The 23,318-nt window shown below is 42.6% G+C and overlaps 1 pseudogene; it reads left to right on the forward strand.

Annotated features, from left to right (window-relative positions):
• The window catches only part of LOC132885874 (zinc finger protein 850-like), a 78,357-nt pseudogene that overhangs the window by 40,281 nt on the left and 14,758 nt on the right, over nucleotides 1-23,318 (forward strand).

A 23,318-nucleotide genomic window follows, 5' to 3' on the forward strand; every position in this document is an offset into this window, starting at 1 on the left:
CACTGCATTAAAAGCAGACACGTGTCTTCAGTGGAAATCACTGTATGGGCTCAGGAACACTTCAGAAAACCATAATCTGTGACAACAGTTCATTACTGCATCCACAAATGCAAATCAAAACCAGTTATAAACAATATCCAGAAATACCGCCACCTTTTCTGGGCCCGAGCTCTTTTACGATGGACTGAGGCGAAGTGGAAAATTGTCCCGAGTTCTGACGAATCAAAAGTAGAAATTCTTTTTAAAAATCATGGACACCACATCCTTCAGGCTAAAGAGGAGAGGGACCATCCGGCTTATCAGTGCACAGTTCAAAAGCCAGCATCTGTAATGGTATGCAGGGGCGTTAGTGCACGTGACATGGGTAGCTTATACATCTGGGAAGACATCATTAATACTGAATGATATCCACACATTTCGGAGCAATATGCTATCATCCAGGCAAAACCTTTTTCAGGGAAGGCTTTCCTTCTTTCTGCAAGATGATGCCAAACTGCTTTCTGCACATATATAAACCGCATGGCTCCATAGTAAGAGAGTCTGGGTGCTAAACTGGCTTGCCTGCAGTCCAGACCTGTCTCCCATTTAAAACTTTTGGCGCATTATGATGTTCAAAATACAACAAAGGAGACCCCAGAGTGTTGAGCAACTGAAATTGTATATCGGGCAAGAATGGGACAACATTTCTCTCTCAAAAACTATAGCAATTGGTCTCCTCAGTTCCCAAATGTTTGCAGAGTATTGTTAAAACTAGAGGTGATGCAACATCGTGGTAAACATGCCCCTGTCCCAACTTTTTTGAAACATGTTGCTGACATCAAATTCAAAATGAGCATATATTTTTCAAAATACAATAAAATTGCTCATTTTGTCTTTGGACTATTTTCAGTGAAATGTAGGGTTTCCAAGATTTGCAAATTGTTATATTCTGCATTTTATTTGCGTTTTGCACAGTGTCTGAAATTTATGGAATTGGGGTTGTACGATATAAAGTCCTTAGTAATGCCCATTTTAAAAAAGATATCAAAATGGAAACATTCATGTCCACAGATGTCCACAATTTTTTCCACTGTACCTTTTCCGAGCAGGTTCGCATATGCAAAATGTAGAGGGGTGGTTTTTGTTTGTTTGTTTGTTTGTTTTAAAGTATGACTTTTTCTCCCCTTTGTATCTTCCATATATTTCAATCTCTCTGCTATGACCATGCCCACGTCTTCACCTGCATCTGTGACCTCAACTCTGTCCTTCCTCTCCTTTATCTCCCTGCATCTTTTTTTCTTCATCTTCTACCCCATCTGGAGGCATCACATTTGGTTTAGGGTATATTTTGTCCTTGTAGGGCTCAGGAGCAAAGGCTCGGAGGTGTTTGGCGAGGTACTGTTGCCTAGCTAACGGAAGTCCAGGTGAGGGAAATGTGACTGGATGACCACCTAAATAATTTATTTGGGTACTGTAAGACATGGTGTTTTTGTCTACCGAGCCCTCTGCCTTTCAAAGAGAGAGAACTCGTCGCAGAGGCAGCAAGAGCAAGCAGAAGCCTGATAGACAGAAGAGGAAGTACTGCCATAAGATTACTCTTTTGAAGACAGAGGTAGCCCAGCTAAAAGGAAGCCTCCAAAAGGAGTGGCTATAGCAGCAGTTCAATTGTATATTGGAGTCACTGCAAGAAATCTGATTGCATGGGAGTGAGGGCAGGTCTACACACACAATCTATGAAGAAGTGTGCATTTGTATTTTGTGATTTTATGCAGATGTAACCACATACACACACCTTGATATCACATTTATGTATAAAATGTAATAAAATGTCACTTTTGTTTTATGTTGACTATTTTTATTTAAAGATACTTTTTTGATTTTCAGGAAAGAGTAAATCAAGTCAATTCTTCTAAAAAAGAAATTAAAAACAGATTTGTTAAAACATTTTCTTGGGGGGAGCAAGATGACGTTGTAGAGTAAACGTCACTGTAAGTGAACTCTGCTGGCATTTATCAGTTTGTGTATATTTCCCATGTCTTTGCAGTAAAAGTGCAGAGTTTTGAACAGGAGATAGCTTAACATGAGCCTGGACAGTTATTTTCTGAAAACTCCAGACAACATGCCCACAAAACCGAAAAAATCTTCAAAGAAACCTTCCGGTACTGATGGTGGAGAGCTAGATGCTAGCACAGAGCTACCCAGTGTTGCTACTTTAGGTGCTATGGAGCCAGGTATTACTCAAGCTTTGGATCGGATAACAGATAACCACACTCAAGTCATCGACACCAAAATTGCCACGGTCTTGGAGGTTATTAAAGAGCAGACCTCATAGCTACAAGCAGTTGCGGCTCGAGTTGGAGAAGCCAAGAAATGGATTGCTGAGGTAGAGGCGACGGCCACAACCTCTGAGCCTAAGATAGCATCTCTTGAATGTGTGCGACATGCTAGAACACATCAATGATCTTGACAACTGGGGTCGCAGATGTAATATAAACCCCTTGCACTGATGTCACATTTACGTTAGCAACTGTTGCTATCCTATACCTGGGGCACAAGCAAATTTTGTTCACATACTGAAGCCAAGTGAAGATGTCCAGCATCTGTTGCTGTTGTCTGAAGAAAACTCCAGGTAATAAAAGCTTTACTACTGGATTACATCGGCAATTGCATGGACATCTAGTCACTCAGCTATTTACACTCCATCATTCCATGATAGGATATTATCATAATGGAATGATACTGAGAAACACCCCATGGTGTTACACCGGTACAGATTCTGGGAGCCCAGCCACCTGTGACCATAGTCACAGATAGTTGTTTCGCAAACAAAACTGTTTGTAAAATGTTTAAAATTAGACCAATAAAATTTGCTCAGGATTCTTTGATTTTGTAGGGCAATTCACAACATTGGTATGAAGCTAGAGCCCACTAAAATCCTTTTAACATCAAATATAATACAGGTATAATATAATTTACAGAGTCACCATGGAGTAAACAAGAATAAAATGATAATTGTCATTCCTGAACCATTTCCATTTTGGAAACGGAAACCATATTTCCAGAATATAGTTCAAGGGTTTAATTTCTAATTTTCTTGCAGTTGTAGCCAATCAAAATATAAACAAAAGACACATTTCACTTTTTTTTAAGGTCCACTGATTGCAACCAGCTGAATGCATTTACTTTAACCATCCATTTCCAAGCACATTTTAGAACATATGATGGCTGTCAGGTTCCCATAGTGTACTTACATTCACACTCCTTTGCTTTTTCTTGTACTAAATAATAAGTATGTTTCTCCATTCTACAAAATTTGTGTTCTCAAACTTCTTAGCCAGCACCAGCAAATGCTGATTCCTCTTCTTTCTTGTTCGTCTTCCTTCTGGGTTCATACTGCCATTTGTAGAAATGCAAAACATGGAATGCACTCTCTCAAGGTCTGTCCATTCTGAATTACTGTTGCGGTGCAAAATGGCGGCTCTGCAGAAGTGGACGCCCGTCTTATGTAGATATAAAGGGCTCGTTCGTAGTGACAGGTAATTGCACACTCATGAAAACATACTTGGGAGTACTATTCTCCTAAATCCTACATCATGAACCTTTTAATTTCCTGTTGTGAAGATGGAAAAAATTTTCATTAGTTTTTTAATTTTCCCATTTTTCATTTTCACTTTGTAATCAAATGGTCAGAATATACACGGGCCTAAACAGAACACAGGCAGATGTGAATACTGTGGGCAAGAAGAAACAGTGGAGTGTTTTATGCTGCACTGTGAGAAATATGAGGCAGAAATGAAACATCTGATTCAAAACCTCAGAAAGATAAAAGTACACTTTGATCTAATAGGCATTCTACAAAACAGTTCAAGAAATGAGTGTGATGAGGAATGCAGAACAACTAATTCGATTAAAGCGAGATGGCTTTTTGATTTCATAAAATCGGTGAAATTTAGTTCCCTCTGAAATGTGATCATTGTGATATATGTTTATTTCTGTAATATCTCAAAATATCAGGCCATTCTGTGGCTGGGAAGTGATTTAATTTGAGGGGATTAAAGCAAATAATGCGCATGAAATCACTCACAGACAGAAGTCGTCCGTGTGCAAAGGTTTACCTTTGACTGTGCATTGACATCATTTTGTTGTTAAACAGCTGATCACACCAAGGTGCTCACTAACCACCGATATTTATTAGTTTGGTCCTGTGTTTCCTTTCCTTTGCAACATAATGTATTTTCTTCTTGCGTTCCGTTACTGTAGTCAGTCTTCCACATTTCGTTTGCACACTCACGTCCTCCATTTTTCTCTCCTGTTTCAAATTTGTATCCCACAATGCCTTGCATGAATGGGGAAGCCCACCATGTGATGCATGATGTGGTATCTTGAATTGGGTCATGCTGAAGCAGGAAAAAATACCGGAGAATTTTGGGCCACGTGGCTCTAAATTCATTAACTGTTCTATTTTTTTTTTAAAAAAAGCTAATAAAATTGGAAGTCTGTGATTTGAATTCAGTAGCTTTCGGTCCACTAAACAAAAATAATTGGGTGTCAGGGAAAATTATTTTTATGACCTCCACTTGAAAAATCTGAAAGGCAGTCTACCTTTAAAGTGAGGTGGCCTTTCGATTTCATAAAATCGGTGAAGTTTAGTTCCCTCTGAAATTTGGTCATTGTGATATATGTTTATTTCTGTAATATCTTAAAAAAAAAAAAACAGGCCATTCTGTGGCTGGGAAGTTATTTAATTTGAGGGGATTCCCTAGCACATAATGCACATGAAATCACTCACTTCATGCAGTCAGGTAGACAGAGGACGTCCATGCGCGCATGCGTACTCTTACCTGAGCCGTCGTCGTCTTCACCTTTTGGGTTTACGGCAGCTGGCATCCAGTGTTGCATTACTACCATCTACAGCAGGGGTCTTCAATCCTATCCGCAAAGGGCCGGTGTAGCTGCAGGCTTTCATTACAGCCAAATTGGAGGCTCACTTGATTGTTGACTGGAGACGAGGGTGAAATGATTAAACAAGTGAAATCAGGTGTAGCCCCTGCTTGGTTGGAATGAAAGCCTGCAGCCACACTGGCCCTTTGTGGATAGGATTGAAGACCCCTGATCTACAGGTTTACCTTGACCATGCACTGACAGTTCCATCATTCTGTCATGAAACAAACAGCTGATCACACCGAGGTTCTTTCTGACCGCTGATATTTATTAGTTTGGTTCCATGTTTCCTTTCCTTTGCAATACAGCATCGTTTCTTCTCGCTTTCCATTACTGTAGTCGGTCTTTCACGTTTCATGCGCACACTCACGTCCACCATTGTTCTCACCTGTTTCAAATTTGTATCCCACAATGCATTGGGCAAACAAAGAAACCCCACCATGTTATGTACGATGTAGTATCTTGATGTGAGGCAAGTTAAAAATGGAGGAGAATTCAGGCCCACAGGGCTCTCAATTAATTAATTGTTCTTTTAGGAAAAAAGTAATAAAATCAGAAGTCTATGATTCAAATTCAGTAGCTAAAAATAATTGGGTGTCAGGGGAAATTCTTTTTATAGCCTAAATAGGCTATTAGCAGGAATTGGTCACGTGTCAATTTTCCCTATAGCAACAAGCCCGTGGTGGACAAGCTAACTTGACATTCCTTGACAATCGTAAGAGTTTGACTGGCAACACGAAGCAATCCATTTCTATAATAGCTGTTTTTACCTTTTCTACTGTCTTTTTTGACCCGAATTTTTGTTTGTGGTTTTAACTTCTGTTGTAAGTTAAAGCGAATCATTGGCCATAAAAGAGTTTTTTTGGACTCAAGTTGGTCGCCCCCAAAAGAAATTCACGTGAGAAATGGCGGATTTCTCAGGTATGTTTCTAAATTATAATTTCTCCTTTTCTACCTTTTATCATTTGCTTAATATGTGAACATTCTTGAAAATAAATACAGATACATCTGTAGATGTGTTTTTAGCCGATAAGAAGCAGATTTATTCCCCAATGATTCGCTTTCACTTACGATAGAAGTTAAAACCACAAGCGAAAATTCGGGTCAAAAAAGACAGTAGAAAAGGTAAAAACAGCTATTATAGAAATGGATTGCTTCGCATCGCCAGTCAAACTCTTACGGTTGTCAAGGAATGTCAAGTTAGCTTGTCCACCACAGGCTTAAGAAGAAACCTTTATTTGTCACATGCACACTTCAAGCACAGGGAAATTCATCCTTTGCATTTAACCCATCTGAAGTAGTGAACACATGCACACACACACACACCCAGAGCAGTGGGCAGCCGCACACAGCGCCCAGGGAGCAGTCAGGGGTCAGGTACCTTGCTCAAGGGCACCTCAGCCCAAGGCCACCCCACGTCAGCCTAACTGCATGTCTTTGGACTGTGGAAGAAACCAGAGCACCCAGACACGGGGAGAACATGCAAACTCCACACAGAAAGGCCCTCGCTGGCCACTGGGCTCGAACCCAGAACCTTCTTGCTGTGAGGCAACTGTGCTAACCACTACACCACATACTTGCCAACCCTCCCGATTTCGGCGGGAGGCTCCCAATTTTAGCCTCTGTCTCCCGCCTTCTGATCGTATTTGTTAAAAACTGGATAATCTCCCAGTTTTGGGAAATCCCTACCGCCAAGTTAAAAATACTCCCGATTATGTCCAATCAGAATCATATGAGAAACACTGCTGACGTCAACTGATTTTTAACCAATCAATGAACAGAATGACAGTCACTTCCGTAATGTAGGATTCACCCAGGCTGTCCCACATTTTTTACAAGCAGTCATTCATCATGGCCACTAAACCCAATACCAAACGGCAAAATATGAATGCAAATGCCAGGTTGCATGGGAGAATGAATTTCCATGGATAAGCAAATGTTTGACCAGCCAGTTACACATTTTAAGGTAAAGATACCTTAAATCAAAATATAATGGACATTTGAGTGTGAAATTAAACTAGTCTTCCATACCATTTCAGAAACAAACTGTACAACTTCTAAAGTGTTAAGTGAAATTTTGCATGACAGAGAATTTGTTTGGTGAGTGTATTTGAATAGTGTGGTAGTGTCTTCAGAATCAGAAACACTTTTATTGCCAGGTGTTTGGACACACACGAGGAATTTGACTCCGGTTCACTTATCTCTCATAGTACAAATCAGATAAAAAAGTGTATACACAAAACAAACAAACAACAACAAAAATAGGTGCATAGTGCAAAGTAATCCAGGTAAGTCAAGTATGGAATAGTTAAATAAATAAAAAGTATACAGTGTGCACAGAATGACGGTATAAGTGTTCAGATATTTTACAAGTGATATTACTGATATATGAATCTGGATTTTAGCTGTTCATCACAGAAAGGATTTCCCTTTTGGTGCAATATGGTGCATAGTGCAAAGATGAATAGTAAATTTAAATAAGTAAAAAAAATATAAGTAACAGTGAGCACAGAATGACAGTATGAGTGTGCAGATATTTTGCAAGTGATATCACTGATATATGAATCTGGATTTTAGCTGTTCATCACAGAGACAGCCTGAGGGAAGAAACTGTTCTTGTGTCTGGTTGTTTTTGCATACAGTGATCTATATCGCCTCCCTGAGGTGAGAAGATTAAACAGATTGTGACCAGGGTGTGATGGGTCCGCAGAGATGTTACTTGCTCGTTTCCTGACTCTGGACAAGTATAAGTCTTGGATGGAGGGCAGGTTGACACCAATAATTTTCTCTGCAGACCTTATTGTCCGTTGCAGTCTGTTCTTCTCCTGTTTGGTGACCGATCCAAACCAAACAGTGATGGAAGAGCAAAGAACAGACTGAATGATGGCAGAGTAGAATTGTGTCAGCAGCTCCTTAGGCAGGTTGAGCTTCCTGAGCTGGCGCAGAAAGTACAACCTCTGCTGAGCCTTTTTGATGATAGTGACTGTGTTTGTCTCCCACTTCAAGTCCTGAGAAATTGTGGAACCCAGAAACCTGAAGCTTTCAATGGCAGTCACAGTGTTGTTGGTGATGGTGATGGGCAGCAGAGTGGGGGGGGGGGGGGCTCCTCCTAAAGCCCACTGTCATCTCCACAGTTTTGAGTGTGTTCAGCTACAGATTGTTCTGACTGCACCACCAGACCAGCCGTTCAACCTCCCATCTGTATGCAGACTCGTCACCGTCCCGGATGAGGCCGATGACCGTTGTATCGTCTGCAAATTTCAGGAGTTTAACAGATGGGTCTCTTGAGGTGCAGTCATTGGTATAAAGGGAGAAGAGCAGTGGGGAGAGCACACACCCTTGGGGGGCGCCAGTGCTGACAGTCCGAGTGCTGGATATGATGCTCCCCATCCTCACCTGCTTCTTCCTGTCAGTCAGGAAGTTTGTAATCCACTGACAGGTGGAGGAGGGCACAGTGAGCTGGGTGAGCTTGGTGTGGAGGATGTCTGGAACAATGGTGTTGAATGCCGAACTGAAGTCCACGAACAGAATCCTGGCGTACGTCCCGGCAGAGTCAAGGTGTTGCAGGATGTAGTGCAGTCCCATATTGATTGCATCATCCGCTGACGTGTTTGCCCGGTAGGCAAACTGCAGGGGGTCCAGCAGGGGGTCTGTGATGTCCTTCAGGTGTGACAACACCAATCTCTTGAAGGACTTCATGACTACAGATGTGAGAGCTACAGGCCTGTTGTCATTCAGTCCTGTGATGGTGGTTTTCTTGGGAACCGGGATTATTGTGGAGTGTTTGAAGTATGAGGGGACTTCACACAGCTCCAGGGATCTATTGAAGATCTGGGTGAAGATGGGAGCCAGCTGATCAGCACAGACCTTCAGACAGGAGGGTGACACACCATCTGGGCCAGGTGCCTTCCTGATCTTCTGTCTGCAAAAAAGCTGACAAACATCCTCTTCACAGATCTTGAGTGCTGGTGTGGGGTCAGAGGAGGCAGAATAGTAGGGGGTGTGAATGGGTCTTTAATGTCTGAGGGGGGGAGAGGTGTGAATGTTAAGGTTTTGCTGGGATTCGAACCTGGTTCGCTGGTGTGATAATCCAGCAAACCCCCACTAGGCCACGAGGGGGGATGACTCAAATGCAGAGGCGTGAGGCGGAAGTAGAAAAAATATCAAAAGGTTTATTTACAATATATACAGTCCAAAAGAAATAATCCAAAATGCTCAGAAGATGAAGGGAAAAATAAGAAATATCCAAAGTACAAAAGTCAAAACAAAAGCCACAAAAACAGAAAAGAAAAGGCAAAAATACCAACGCTCAGAAGATCCAAAAAACAGTAAATACTAGGTCCAAAAAGTCCAAAAAAAGCAAAGCAAAGTGCAAAACCAAAAAGACAAAGGCAAGGAACACAGTACAGAGGAAACTGGAGCTAAACATAACAGCACAAAGACTCCGTGACTAGAGGACTGAACACAGGGGTATAAATACACAAACTAATTAAGGACAGGGCGGGGCAGGAAACAGGCAATAAGACAAAAACAAAACACAGAACACAGTGGTGACCTCTAGAGGCCAAAACAAACATGACCAGAAAAGGAAATAACAGCGGCCTCTAGAGGCCAAAACAGTCCCAGTCCTAACAGGACCCCCCCCAGGAGCGTCTCCTGACGTTCCCAGGACGATCAGGATGGGCCGAATGGAAGTCCCGACAAAGTTCTTTGTCTACTATGTCCGAAGCTGGGACCCAGCAGCGCTCCTCAGGGCCATAGCCCTCCCAGTCCACAAGATATTGGAGACCCCCATGAACCCGGCGGGAGTCCAGCAGGCGGCGCACGGTGAAAACAATCTGACCCTGGAAGATGCGGGGGGCGGGGGGTTCCTCGGGGCAGGGGCATACATGGACGTCAGTACGGGCCGCAACAGGGAAACATGGAATGTGGGGTTAATCCTTAGCGTACGTGGTAACTGGAGCTGGTAGGAGACAGGGTTAACTCTGCGTACAACCTTGAAGTGGCCAATGTAGCGAGGAGCAAGCTTGCGGTTCTCCACCCGCAGCGGAAGGTCCTTGGTGGACAGCCAAACCTGCTGCCCAGGGCAGAAAGTGTGGGCAGGTCTCCTATGGCAGTTGGCTTGAGTTTGGTTGGTACTGGAGGTCTGGATGAGTGTCCTCCTGACCTTGCTCCAGGTCTTGCAACACCGTCTCACGTATTGGTTGACCGAGGGCACCCCAGCGTCCTCCTCCTGGTCCGGGAACAGAGGTGGCTGGAACCTGAATTGGCACTGGAACGGCGACAGCTTGGTGGCCGATGACTGCAGGGTGTTGTGGGCATACTCAGCCCATGGCAGCCAGGTGCTCCACGATGTCGGGTTATCCATAGCCAGGCCTTGCAGGGTGGTTTCCAGGTCTTGGTTGAGCCTCTCCATCTGGCCATTGGACTGGGGGTGGAACCCAGAGGAGAGGCTGGCAGTGGCCCCAATGAGCTTGCAGAAGCCGTGCCACACTCAGGAGGAGAACTGGGGCCCCCAGTCAGAGACGATGTCCTGTGGAAGACCAAAGACTCGGAAGACGTGATTAAGTAGCAATTTAGCAGTGTCAAGGGCAGAAGGGAGTTTGCACAGTGGTATTAAGCGGCAGGCCTTGGAGAATCTGTCCACAATGACCAAAATGACAGTGTTACCTTGAGACTCAGGGAGACCCGTGATGAAGTCGACCGCCACGTGGGACCAGGGACGCCGGGGAATAGGCAGAGGATGCAGGAGACCCTGAGGATGCTGTTGCGGGTTCTTGGTTCTGGTGCAGACCTCACAGGACAGGATGAATGACCTTACTTCCTTCTCCATGTTAGGCCACCAGAAGCGTCTTTTCAGGAAGTCCAGGGTCCTCCGAGCTCCCGGGTGGGCGGTGAGAGGGGAAGAGTGACCCCATTGGAGAACCTTGGCCCGGGCTTGACGAGGGACGTACAGGAGGCCCGGTGGCCCTGTCCCAGGATCAGGGTCCCGGCGTTGAGCTTGTCGAATGGTCTCCTCAATACCCCAGCGGACAGGAGCCACAATCCGGGATACAGGGATGATAGGCCCAACTTCACTCTCCCTGTTGTTGGGTGAGAACAGCCTGGAGAGCGCATCCGGTTTGGTGTTCTTAGAGCCCGGGCGGTATGATAGGGTGAAATTGAAATGGCTGAAAAACAAAGCCCACCTAGCCTGTCGTGGGTTCAGCCTCTTGGCTTGCTGGAGGTACTCCAGGTTCTTATGGTCCGTCCACACCAGGAATGGATGTTGTGCTCCCTCCAGCCAGTGCCTCCACTCCTCAAGGGCTCGTTTAACCGTTAGCAGTTCCCGATCCCCCACATCATAGCAGGACTCCGCAGGGCTCAGGCGGTGGGAGAAGTAAGCGCAGGGGTGCAGCTTCCCTTCCGAGCGTTGAGAGAGCACCGCGCCGACACCACTGTCTGAGGCGTCCACCTCCACGATGAATGGTTGGGAGATGTCCGGGAGAACCAGAATAGGTGCCGTGCAAAAGCGGTGTTTGAGGTCATTAAATGCCTTTTCTGCCTGAGGGGACCAGACATAGGAACCACCAGTCCTTTTGGTGAGGTCCGACATAGGTGCTGCTACGGAGCTGAAGTTCCTGATGAACTTGCGGTAGAAGTTAGCGAATCCTAAGAACCACTGAACCTCCTTAACAGACTTGGGAGTAGGCCAGTCCCGGACGGCCAGGGTCTTGGCTGGGTCCATTTGGAGTTGCCCCGTTCGTATGATAAATCCCAGGAAGGAGACCTCGGGGACATGAAACTCGCATTTCTGGGCTTTAGCAAACAGATTATTCTGTAAAAGTCTCTGGAGGACTTGGCGGACATGGTGGCGGTGCTCCTGTAAGGTCTTGGAGAATATCAAGATGTCGTCCAGGTAGACGAAAACGTATTGATTAATCATATCCCTCAAGACATCGTTGATAAGGGCCTGAAAAACAGCTAGTGCATTGGTGAGTCCGAAGGGCATGACCTGGTACTCATAGTGCCCTGACGGGGTGTTAAAGGCGGTCTTCCACTCGTCTCCCTGTCGGATACGGACAAGATGGTATGCATTCCATAAGTCCAATTTGGTGAAGATGGTGGTGCCTTGGAGCAGGTCGAATGCTGTGGACATCAGCGGAAGGGGATAGCGGTTGCACACAGTGATCTTGTTCAGGCCCCTATAATCAATACATGGCCGGAGCCCCCATCCTTCTTGCCGACAAAGAAGAAGCCGGCACCAGCGGGTGAGGTGGAGGGTCGAATGAACCCAGAGGCCAAGGCCTCCTTGATGTACTCCTCCATGGCCTTGTGTTCTGGCTGAGAGAAGGAAAACAGTCTGCCACGAGGAGGGGTAGTCCCAGGGAGCAAGTCGATGGCACAGTCGTAGGCACGGTGCGGAGGGAGAACGGCGGCCCTGCTCTTACTGAAAACTTCCTTGAGATCCCAGTACTCTGTGGGAACTTGAGATAACTCTGAGATCGGGAGGCTTGGCAGGAGACACAGGAGAGCTAGAGAGCAGACAAGAGGCATAGCAAGCAGGACCCCACTCCACAACCTGGCTAGTGACCCAGTCTATACGAGGGTTGTGGCGGGTAAGCCAAGGAAGACCTAGAATAACTGGGAACTCAGGTGAAGGAATCAGGTGCAGGGATATTTCTTCCTTGTGACCTTGAGACTGGAGGAAGACTGGAGAAGTAACTTGGGTGACTCTTCCATCACCTAACGCTTGGCCATCGAGGGCAGACACAGACAGTAGGACTTCAAGAGGCGCAGTCAGGACATTGATGCTTTGGGCGAAGTGGATATCCATAAAGTTTCCAGCTGCCCCTGAGTCTAACAAGGCTTGACAAGAGTGGACGGACTCACCCCAGGAGATGGAGACCAGGATGTAGATTCCTTGGCCAGGGAGTCCGGGAGAGAGGGTAGGCCCCGTCACAACCCTCCCTCGGCTGGACGGGGCGGTCCTTTTCCCAAGAGCTCGGGACATGATGCTCGGAAGTGACCAGGCTTGCCACAGTAGATGCAGCACTTGTCCCTCCTTCTGCGCTCCCTCTCGGCTATGGAGAGACGAGTACGGCCAACTTGCATGGGCTCTGGACAGTCACTGGAGGAGGTAGACGGGCTCCAGGTAGAGGCAGGGAGGCCGGGGAGGCTCAGGACTTGGCGGCGTTCTCTCATCCTGTTGTCAAGGTGAGTAGAATGTGAGATCAGAGTTTCTAGGTCACTTGGGCATCCGATAGAAGCCAGACCATCTTTGATGGGGTCAGACAGACCATGGTGGAAGGCTGACACCAGGGCAGTCTCGTTCCATTCACTTACTGCTGCGAGGGTCCGGAACGAGATGGCGTAGTCTGCAACGCTTCCCTCCTGTCGGGCAGACATGAGCTTCCTGGCTGCATCTTTACTGATGTCTGCCTGATCGAAGACCAGAAGCATCTCCTCCGTAAATAGCTTGAAGTCAGAACACTCTTTGCCAGATGGCCGTTGCCCAAGCTTGTGCTTTACCAGCTAACAAGGTTATCACAAAGGCAATCTTGCGGCGATTCGTAGTGTAGGTGGTAGGCTGGAGCTCAAAAGGTGAGTTGGCACTGGGTAAGGAACTCCCAGCACTCACCGTGCTTGCCGTCATACCTCTGTGGTGCAGGAAGGCTGGGTTCGCGAGGTGAAGGAGACAGCGTGGCAGGAGGCACTGGAGCCGGATCAGGATGAGGAGATGCAGGCAGAGGTGTCAGTTGTGCCAGGGTTTTCCCAATTTGCTGAAGCAGTACCTCGTGGCAAGCAAGGGCCTCATGTTGGCTGGTGAGCGTTCGTCCATGAGCGTCCATGGTCGCTCTGAAGCGTGTCAAAGCTGCCATGATTCCCTGAAGGTTGGCCGGGTAGACAGTTGAAGCAGCCTCTGCTGAGTCGGTCATGATGGAGTCTTTCTGTTAGGGTTTTGCTGGGATTCGAACCTGGTTCGCTGGTGTGATAATCCAGCAAACCCCCACTAGGCCACCAGGGGGATGACTCAAATGCAGAGGCGTGAGGCAGAAGTAGAAAAAGTATCAAAAGGTTTATTTACAATATATACAGTCCAAAAGAAATAATCCAAAACGCTCAGAAGATGAAGGGAAAAATAAGAAATATCCAAAGTACAAAAGCCAAAAAAACAGAAAAGAAAAGGCAAAAATACCAACGCTCAGAAGATCCAAAAAACAGTAAATATTAGGTCCAAAAAGTCCAAAAAAAGCAAAGCAAAGTGCAAAACCAAAAAGACAAAGGCAAGGAACACAGTACAGAGGAAACTGGAGCTAAACATAACAGCACAAAGACTCCGTGACTAGAGGACTGAACACAGGGGTATAAATACACAAACTAATTAAGGACAGGGCGGGGCAGGAAACAGGCAATAAGACAAAAACAAAACACAGAACACAGTGGTGACCTCTAGAGGCCAAAACAAACATGACCAGAAAAGGAAATAACAGCGGCCTCTAGAGGCCAAAACAGTCCCAGTCCTAACAGTGAATTTGTCGAATCTGGAGTAGAACACATTCAATTCGTCAGCCAGTTGATGGTTCATTGCAGTGTAGGGGGATGGTCTCCTGTAGTTAGTGATATTCTTCAGGCCTGTCCGCACTGATGCCGGATCGTTGGCTGAAAGGCTGTTTTCGATCCTTTCAGCGTAGCTCCTCTTAGCTGATTTCACCTCTTTCGTCAGTGTGTTTCTGGCCTGTTTGTACAGGACTCTGTCCCCACTTCTGTAGGCCTCCTCCTTGGCCTGGCGAAGCTGTCTGAGTTTTGCGGTGAACCAGGGTTTGTTGTTATTGTATGTGCGGAAGGTCTTGGTGGGCACACACATATCCTCACAAAAACTGATGTAAGATGTCACAGTATCAGTCAATTCATGAAGGTCTGAAGCTGCAGCCTCAAAAACACTCCAATCAGTGCAGTCAAAGCAGGCTTGTAGTTCCACTTTGGCCTCATCAGACCATCTCCTCACTATCTTAACTACAGGCTTAGCAGATTTCAGCTTCTGCTTGTAGGATGGGATAAGTGCTATTTTGAATTTATGTTTGAAAGTTTTAAGTGAAAGTTTACAAGCGAATTATCTGGAAAGTGATTGATTTTGATAGAGTTTTGAGGTGTTAAGTGAAAGATTACTATTGAGTGTATTTTGGTAGTACTAAAATTTTGCATTTGAGTGAATTTCTTTGTGGAGTATATTTTGATAGTATGGTAGTATTTATAGTGCCATTTTTAAATTTTGTTTAAAAACTTTCAGTCAGAGTTTGCAAATGAGCAAATTCCTTTGATGCATTCCGATAGAATTTTGATAGTATTTCTCATGCTTTTTTAAAAATTCTGTTGGAAAGTGTTTAGTGAGAGAGATGCATTTTAGTAGTACTAAGACAGTGCAGCAGGGCACGAATTTCACGAGGGCCATGACTCTCATGCCCTCTCAATTTGGCCTTGTGCCCTTGGAAAAAAATATCTGCCGTAAGGCCACAGTGGCCTTGATGCCCTGCGGTTTTGCAATTTTGTAGTCTGCCTCGTGACTGCCAATAGGCTTTAACATCACCTGCGTCTATTGAGAAAAAAATACGTCTTTTGATGACATTCTGGATTCTTAGTGGGCAACTCATCAGTGGTGGATCGGACTCAAGCCTGGCATGAACTGCTCCGACGTGCTATAATGACACCAATCTATCACCAGCCAACCAGGAGACTTAGATCAAACACATCCCCTGCCCACTTGTGTCCACATCTGAGACGTTGAATTTTCACAGAAGGAGGGAAGAAGTTGACTGAGGTAAGACTGTGTGATAAATCAACGAATGAATAAGATAGGAATTTCAACATATAGGGCTTAAGTTTGTTACCATTAAATAAGCATTGCTTGTACAGTAACGTTATGTCGTTACAACGTTGACCCACTTTTAACGTGCTGAGTACTGACTGTAGCCAGTAACAAATGCTAATTAGCTTGCTGTCAAAAGTGCAAAGACCTTAAATTGCTCTGTGTAAATTAGAAAATGGCGCAACTTCCTCTGTAGCCGTCAACGGACAAGCACAGACTTGTCTTGAGTTTTGAGCCAATCACAACAGGGCAGCACTGTGGCCTGAGGTAAAACATGATAGTTTAAGTTTGTTTAAATTACAAAAATGAGTACACCCAATGACTGTCTCATATACTCTTCATATACTCATACTGTTTAAGTAATGCAATAAAACTAATCTTTAAAAGTGGTATTTACTCAAACTGTTTGCATAGAATGAACTTTCGGGTTTACAGTGTAAAAGTGTTGCAGTGTTCTGCAAATTTAGGGCTTAAGTTTGTTACCATTAAATAAACATTACACAATTTAATATTTCAGATCTTGAGACATGAAAGTGCTATTTTAAAAAATAAAAGGTCAGACAGAAATGTTTTCTTTGTCATCTATTTAGTTCATTTTATTTCCTCAATAATTTTCTTTGATTGAGAAATCAGTCTGGGCTTTTATGGGTTAATCAGTAGCCTGCATGCTAGTATATGTTCCATTTACAGTCAAACATTTTAATGAACTCCAGGCTCAATTTTGATTAATCAAAAATCTGCGTAGTAGTACAGTCTGAAGATGCTCTTGCACATTCGTTATCAATTGAACAAAAATTATGGGAGGATATAGGTTGAATAAGTTTTACAATTTTTGAAGTGAGTGATGGATTGATAAGTTTAGATGTGTTCAATATTTTCTTATCTTCAGACATAATAGTGTAGGAGATGTTTCTTTACCTGCTTGATAGTTTCGACTGAGACTCCAATCTTCCTCAGAAGAGTCATTAGTCTTTAAATTAAATTCATTATAGATGTGAACTTAAAATCATTGTTTTATTTTATGGCCTTGGTGCCCTGGCTTTTGGCCTTCGTCCCCTCAAAAAATTGACAGCACAAAAGGCCAAGTGGCCTTGCCCCTAACATGATGAAATTCCAGGCCTGCAGTGCAGTATTTATTTAATTGAGTTGTTACTATTTTGGCTAAATCTTATTAAAATTTAATTTATATATGATATTATAGTGGCGGCACGGTGGTGTAGTGGTTAGCGCTGTTGCCTCACAGCAAGAAGGTCCGGGTTTGAGCCCCATGGCCGACGAGGGTCTTTCTGTGTGGAATTTGCATGTTCTCCCCATGGCCGCGTGGGTTTCCTCCGGGTGCTCCGGTTTCCCCCACAGTCCAAAGACATGCAGGTTAGGTTAACTGGTGACTCTAAATTGACCGTAGGTGTGAATGTGAGTGTGAATGGTTGTCTGTGTCTATGTGTCAGCCCTGTGATGACCTGGCAACTTGTCCAGGGTGTACCCCGCCTTTCGCCCGTAGTCAGCTGGGATAGGCTCCAGCTTGCCTGCGACCCTGTAGAACAGGATAAAGTGGCTAGAGATAATGAGATGAGATGATAGTCCGTGCATAAGTCTATGCATAAGATTATGAAATGTAGCTTTGGCTTTTAGGGCTTCTTTTCTTTGCAGTAACTTTCCAAGCAGAGAGGTGTGGGGTCAGGGAGGTACAGGGGCCAGGGCCAGGGTCTTTGTCTTTGACAAATGGACTATTGACAGTGACAGGGGGATTACAGGTGAATTACACCTACCTCATCAATATTCATTTGAAAGGCCAACTGACTTTGGAGAAAACATAGGTAGTCTGAAGTTTCTACAATTAGTATTGAAACTACGCAACATTTCTGAATGCTGTTCTTACATTTATGTAGCCAACACCTATGCTTACAAGGTTCAGACTTCCAAAGTCTTGTGCAGATATATTTATAGTGTGTTTTTTTTACAAGGTTGAAAGACTCTGCAAATATTTTTTGTAAGGTTGTGTTTGCACTTAATTTAAATAAAAACAAATTTCATTCCATTCACTTTACTCTCATATTATTATTGCTGAGGGTGTCCAGAATATAACCATGTGTGTCACTTTTGCATGGATGTTTTTAATTAGATAAAATACTTAAAAATGTCAATGTTTATCAGACTGCCACAGAGGGGAGGGGTCGGCGACTTGTTTTGTTTGGCGGCAATTCAACGAAAAAGAAGAAACAAGGCGTGCAGTAAGCCACAGGAAGACATTTAACTGTACAGTGAATGTGAAGTGGACATGGCAGAAAAGTCAGATGGTTGTTTAAGAAATAATGACATTAATGTGAATGAGGATATGTTTTGGGAAGAAGTCAGTCGAATTAGGAAACTGTCAGATAGAGATAGCAGTGGAGACGAGTCTGGATAATCTGTTATCAAAAGAACCAAGGTTGATAGAAAGATGTCTAAGGGGTCAAGCGAAGAAGTATGGAAAGTTATGGTAGTTTTTGAACAAAAAGGAGGGCCAGATTTACATCCAATCCACATTACTAAGGCAATTGAGAGAGAAATAGGAAAGATAAATCATGCCAGATTCATGGGAAATGGGAGGCTTTTGATTTTTGCTAAGACTGAAAAGCAGCGAAATAGCATCCTGATGAAGGAGTCACTTAACAAACTTAAAATTACCTCACATATTCCAGGGGCAGCATCTAAAGCTAGAGGTGTCATAACAGGAATACCAACATCAGTCTTAATGGAAGAGATCAAGGAGAATCTGGCAAGGTATGCAATAACTGATGCTAAACGCCTGACCAAGGGAAAAGAAAAAACTGAAAGTACATCAATTTTATTAAGCTTCAGTAAAGACTTGCCGACTAGAGTTCAGATGGGATATATGTCTTACATGGTCCGTGAATACATTCCGCCTCCATTGCGGTGTTTTAAATGCCAAAGATTTGGTCATGTGGCAGGGCAATGTAGAGGTAAAATAAGATGTGCAAAATGTGGTGGTGAACACGAATATGGTCAGTGTGGGGAAACTGTATTAAAGTATTGCAATTGTGGAGGGCCACACAGTGCTGCATATGGTGGTTGTGAGAAGCAAAAGGAGGCCAAAGAAATACAGAAATACAAAGTTACATACAAGACTTCTTATGCAGATGCCATTAAGATAGTTAAGAAGGATAAGAGAGTTACTAGTGTTCCTACTTCACCAGAACAATCCACTTGGAGCCAGTTTGATAACACGCTAAGACCGAAAAACAGAGTTCAATTAGAAGGGAATCCTCAACATGTTAACAGGCCTAGGCCTATTTCAGCTTCAGTTACATGTAAGTGTGAATGCAAAACAAAAATCACAAAAGAAACACTACTTGTGGATAAGAATGAATTCATTGCGTTTATTTGCACAGTGATGAACACAGCACTACAACACTCAAGGAAAAGTGACAGGATTAAATCAATTGTTGACATTGCCAATGATTTTTGGGGGCCTATGAGCAAAGCTGATGTAATTCATGAAATGATAAATCTTAAATATGGACAGACTCAAGGTAGTTGAATGAATTATGGTTCTTTTCATTTTACAATGGAATGCAAGGAGTTTATTAGCTAATGGACAAGAATTCAAAAGTTACATTCAAAATTTGACAGATAAACCTGATATAATATGTATTCAGGTGACATAACCACACCTAGATTTTATCATCAAAGGCTTTAAAGGCATTAGATTTGATAGAAGTAATGAGAGAGGTGGTGGATGTACGACATTCATAAAAGATGGGATTCCTTACAGACGTATTAATATAGATAAAGAACATGAATGTATTATCACAGAAATATTTAATGGGCCTAAGGAAATATATAGTGTTGTTAACTATTATAACCCATGTAAAAGTTTAACAACTGACATGCTAAACAATATCTTTGAGAAAAAACATCCTGAAATATGGTGTGGGGACTTTAATGCCCACAACAGCTTATGGGGTAGTAAACATACAGACATGAATGGCTTAGCAGTTGAAGAAATGGCCAATGACAGAATGTTAGTTTGTTTAAATAATGGTTCTGGTACTAGGATCAATATTTATAAGAATGAGACATCTTGCATCGATTTAACCTTAGTTGACAGAAGAATTGCTTATAGATGTAGGTGGGATGTAGATCAATCAACTAATATTGGAAGTGATCATTTTCCAATATGGTGCAAAATGGATATGGAGTTTAAGATTGATCCAAATTATATACATCACAAATGGGTGTTTAGCAAAGCTAATTGGGATGAGTTTAAAGAAATCTCTGAAGATATGCTTTCAGTGATACCAGAAGTTGATCAAAACGTGAATGATATGAATAGTAGCGTAAGCTCTCTTATATACTTTGCAGCAAGCCAAAGTATTCCAATTAGTGAAGGTAAAAAGAATAAAAGAAATGTACCATGGTGGGATGATAAATGTACTGAAGCAATTAAAGAACGAAATAAAGCTTTTAAGATCCTGTGTAAAACATTAACATCTGATAATCTTTTGAATTATCAAAAGAAAAGAGCCATAGCCAGGAAAGTTATTAAAGAAGCAAAAAGAGAATCCTGGAGGCAGTTTTGTTCAACAATAGGTAGAGAAACTACAATAAACCAAGTATGGATGATGATTAAAAAGATGACCGGAAGATATAAACCATCACATATCCCTGTGCTAATGGAAGGTGATAATCAATATGTTGCTGATTCTGATAAAGCGAACCTTTTAGGTAAAACCTTTGCAGATATCCATAAAGGTAACCATCTGGAAGAATGTTTTAAGAAAAGGAAAAAAGAAGTCTTGGAAGTAAATAAAGATCCTCTAGTCATGAAGGAACCAAACATGTCCAGCATGGATGCTGAATTTAATATATCAGAATTAAAAATGGCTTTAAATAACACTGCATATTCTGCTCCAGGCAGTGATTACTTATGTTATGCTATGTTTAGGCAATTACCTGATGCAGTTCTACAAATGATTCTTAATCTATTTAATAAAGTATGGAATGAGGGTAAACTACCAAATGTATGGAAAAGATCTACAATCCTCCCATTTAATAAGCCCGGAAAGGACCCAAGCAACCCAGGGAATTATAGACCAATAGCTCTCATCTCACATTTAGGGAAATTGATGGAGAAAATGATTGTGTCAAGATTAAATTACTATTTAGAATATAATTGTTCACTTCACAGCTATCAAACTGGATTCAGGAAACAGAAATCAACAACTGATGCATTAATCAAACTTACTAATGAAATTGAAAAAGCATTGGTTATGAAGGAGGCTATGGTAACAGTCTTTCTAGATATAGAGAAAGCTTATGATACCATGTGGAGGGAAGGATTATTAATAAAATTAGGAAAATTGGGAATTAATGGGAAGATGTACAACTACATATTAGACTTTCTTTCTCAACGTACCTTAAGGGTCAGAGTGGGTGAAGCTGTTTCAGAAGAATTTACTGTTGAAAATGGAATACCCCAAGGGAGTGTCATTAGTCCAATACTTTTTAACATTATGATTAATGATATTTTTGAGAAATTGGGTGAAATGAATGAAGGTTTACTATATGCAGATGATGCTGTTATATGGAAAATGGGACGTAACATATCGCACATTACTGAATCAATCCAGAAGGACATACACATCCTAGAACAATGGGGGATAGATTGGGGTTTTAAGTTCTCTGTTCAAAAATCTCAAGTCACATACTTTACAAGAAAGAAAGTTCCAGAAAATGTTAAAGTAATGCTCTATAATCATATTATTGAAATGGGGAATGCATTTAAATATCTAGGTATGTGGTTGGATAGTAAACTGACATGGAAACTTCATACTGAACATGTTGAAACTAAATGCAAAAAGGTACTGAACTTGATGAGGATGATATCTGGTCTTACCTGGGGAGCAGACAGACAATCTTTGCTGAATATTTATAAAGCATTGATAAGATCAGCTATTGATTATGGTTGTATTACATATAGCTCAGCTTGTAAAACATCCCTTCTGAAGCTGGAAAGAATACAATTAAAGGCCATTAGAATAGCTTTGGGTGCTATTAAAACAACTCCTGCATGTGCTCTTCTGGTGGAGTCAGAGGAAACCCCACTTAATTTAAGGTTTAACAAGCTTTCTTTAATGCATTGGGTCAGACTGCAGAGCAGTATTAACAATCCAGACATATCAGTACTTAAAGATTGCTGGGAATATTACAAGAAGCATAATGGGTTTGGGTGGAACATTGACAATACTGCAAACCAGTATGGTTTGAAGGAATTAACATACAGCCCTGCATTAGCTTTAAGTGGTGTCTCTCCATGGATTCTGCCTACCCCTGAGGTTAATATAGAACTGCTAGAGGCAAAGAAAGATTATCCAAATCAAAAGAGTTTTGCATTATTTTGCAAACAATACTTGACTTCTTCATTCTATGGATATCTCCAAATTTATACTGATGGATCAAAAGATGTATTAAGTGGCAAATGTAGCATTGGAATTTATATTCCAGAATTCAAAAAAACATATGGCTATAGACTGAATAATTTCCTATCAGTTTACTCAATTGAAATGGCTGGAATTCTTTCTGCATTAAGATGGATTGAAGAAATCAAACCACTCAAGTCAGTTATATGTACAGATTCAATGTCAGTTTTACAAAGTTTTTTATCAGGTAACTCAACAAGGGAAGACTTAGTAATTGAAGTTAAACATCTCTTAGCTCACATAAGGAATATGGGACTTACTATTGAGTTTTGTTGGATACCAGCCCATATAGGAATTAAAGGTAATGAAATAGCAGACCACATAGCCAAAGAATCCATTGATAAAGAACAGATAGACATTCATATTCCACTGGGAAAAGGAGAAGCTAAAGCTTTAATTAAAACAGAGATTATGAAAAGATGGCAAAAAGATTGGGAAACAGAACCCAAAGGTAGACAATACTTTAATATGCAGAGTCAGGTATGGGGGAAAAGAATAACATCAATGGGATTTAACAGAAATGAGGAGGTAGTATATACAAGATTAAGACTGGGACACACAGGTCTTAATGTAACATTACAGATATTAGGTAAAAGTGATGGTCTTTGTCAAGGATGTAGAGTTAAGGAAGATGTTGAGCATGTTTTATTTCCTTGTAGTAAATACAGTTATCAAAGACAGAAATGGTTGGAGCTTGAAGCAGGTTCAGACATTCACAACATACTAAAGGAAGAAAGAATACAGCGAAATAGAATTAAAGCACTAATCAGTTATCTTTATGATACAGGTCTAATGAAAAGAATATATATATATATATATATATATTTTTTTGTAGCCTAGTAATCTGACAGGTGGCACGGTGGTGTAGTGGTTAGCACTGTCGCCTCACAGCAAGAAGGTCCTGGGTTCGAGCCCCGGGGCCGGCGAGGGCCTTTCTGTGCGGAGTTTGCATGTTCTCCCCGTGTCCGCGTGGGTTTCCTCCGGGTGCTCCGGTTTCCCCCACAGCCCAAAGACATGCAGGTTAGGTTAACTGGTGACTCTAAATTGACCGTAGGTGTGAATGTGAGTGT

The sequence above is a fragment of the Neoarius graeffei genome, chromosome 1 (assembly GCF_027579695.1).
Source record: "Neoarius graeffei isolate fNeoGra1 chromosome 1, fNeoGra1.pri, whole genome shotgun sequence".
Taxonomy (NCBI): domain Eukaryota; kingdom Metazoa; phylum Chordata; class Actinopteri; order Siluriformes; family Ariidae; genus Neoarius; species Neoarius graeffei.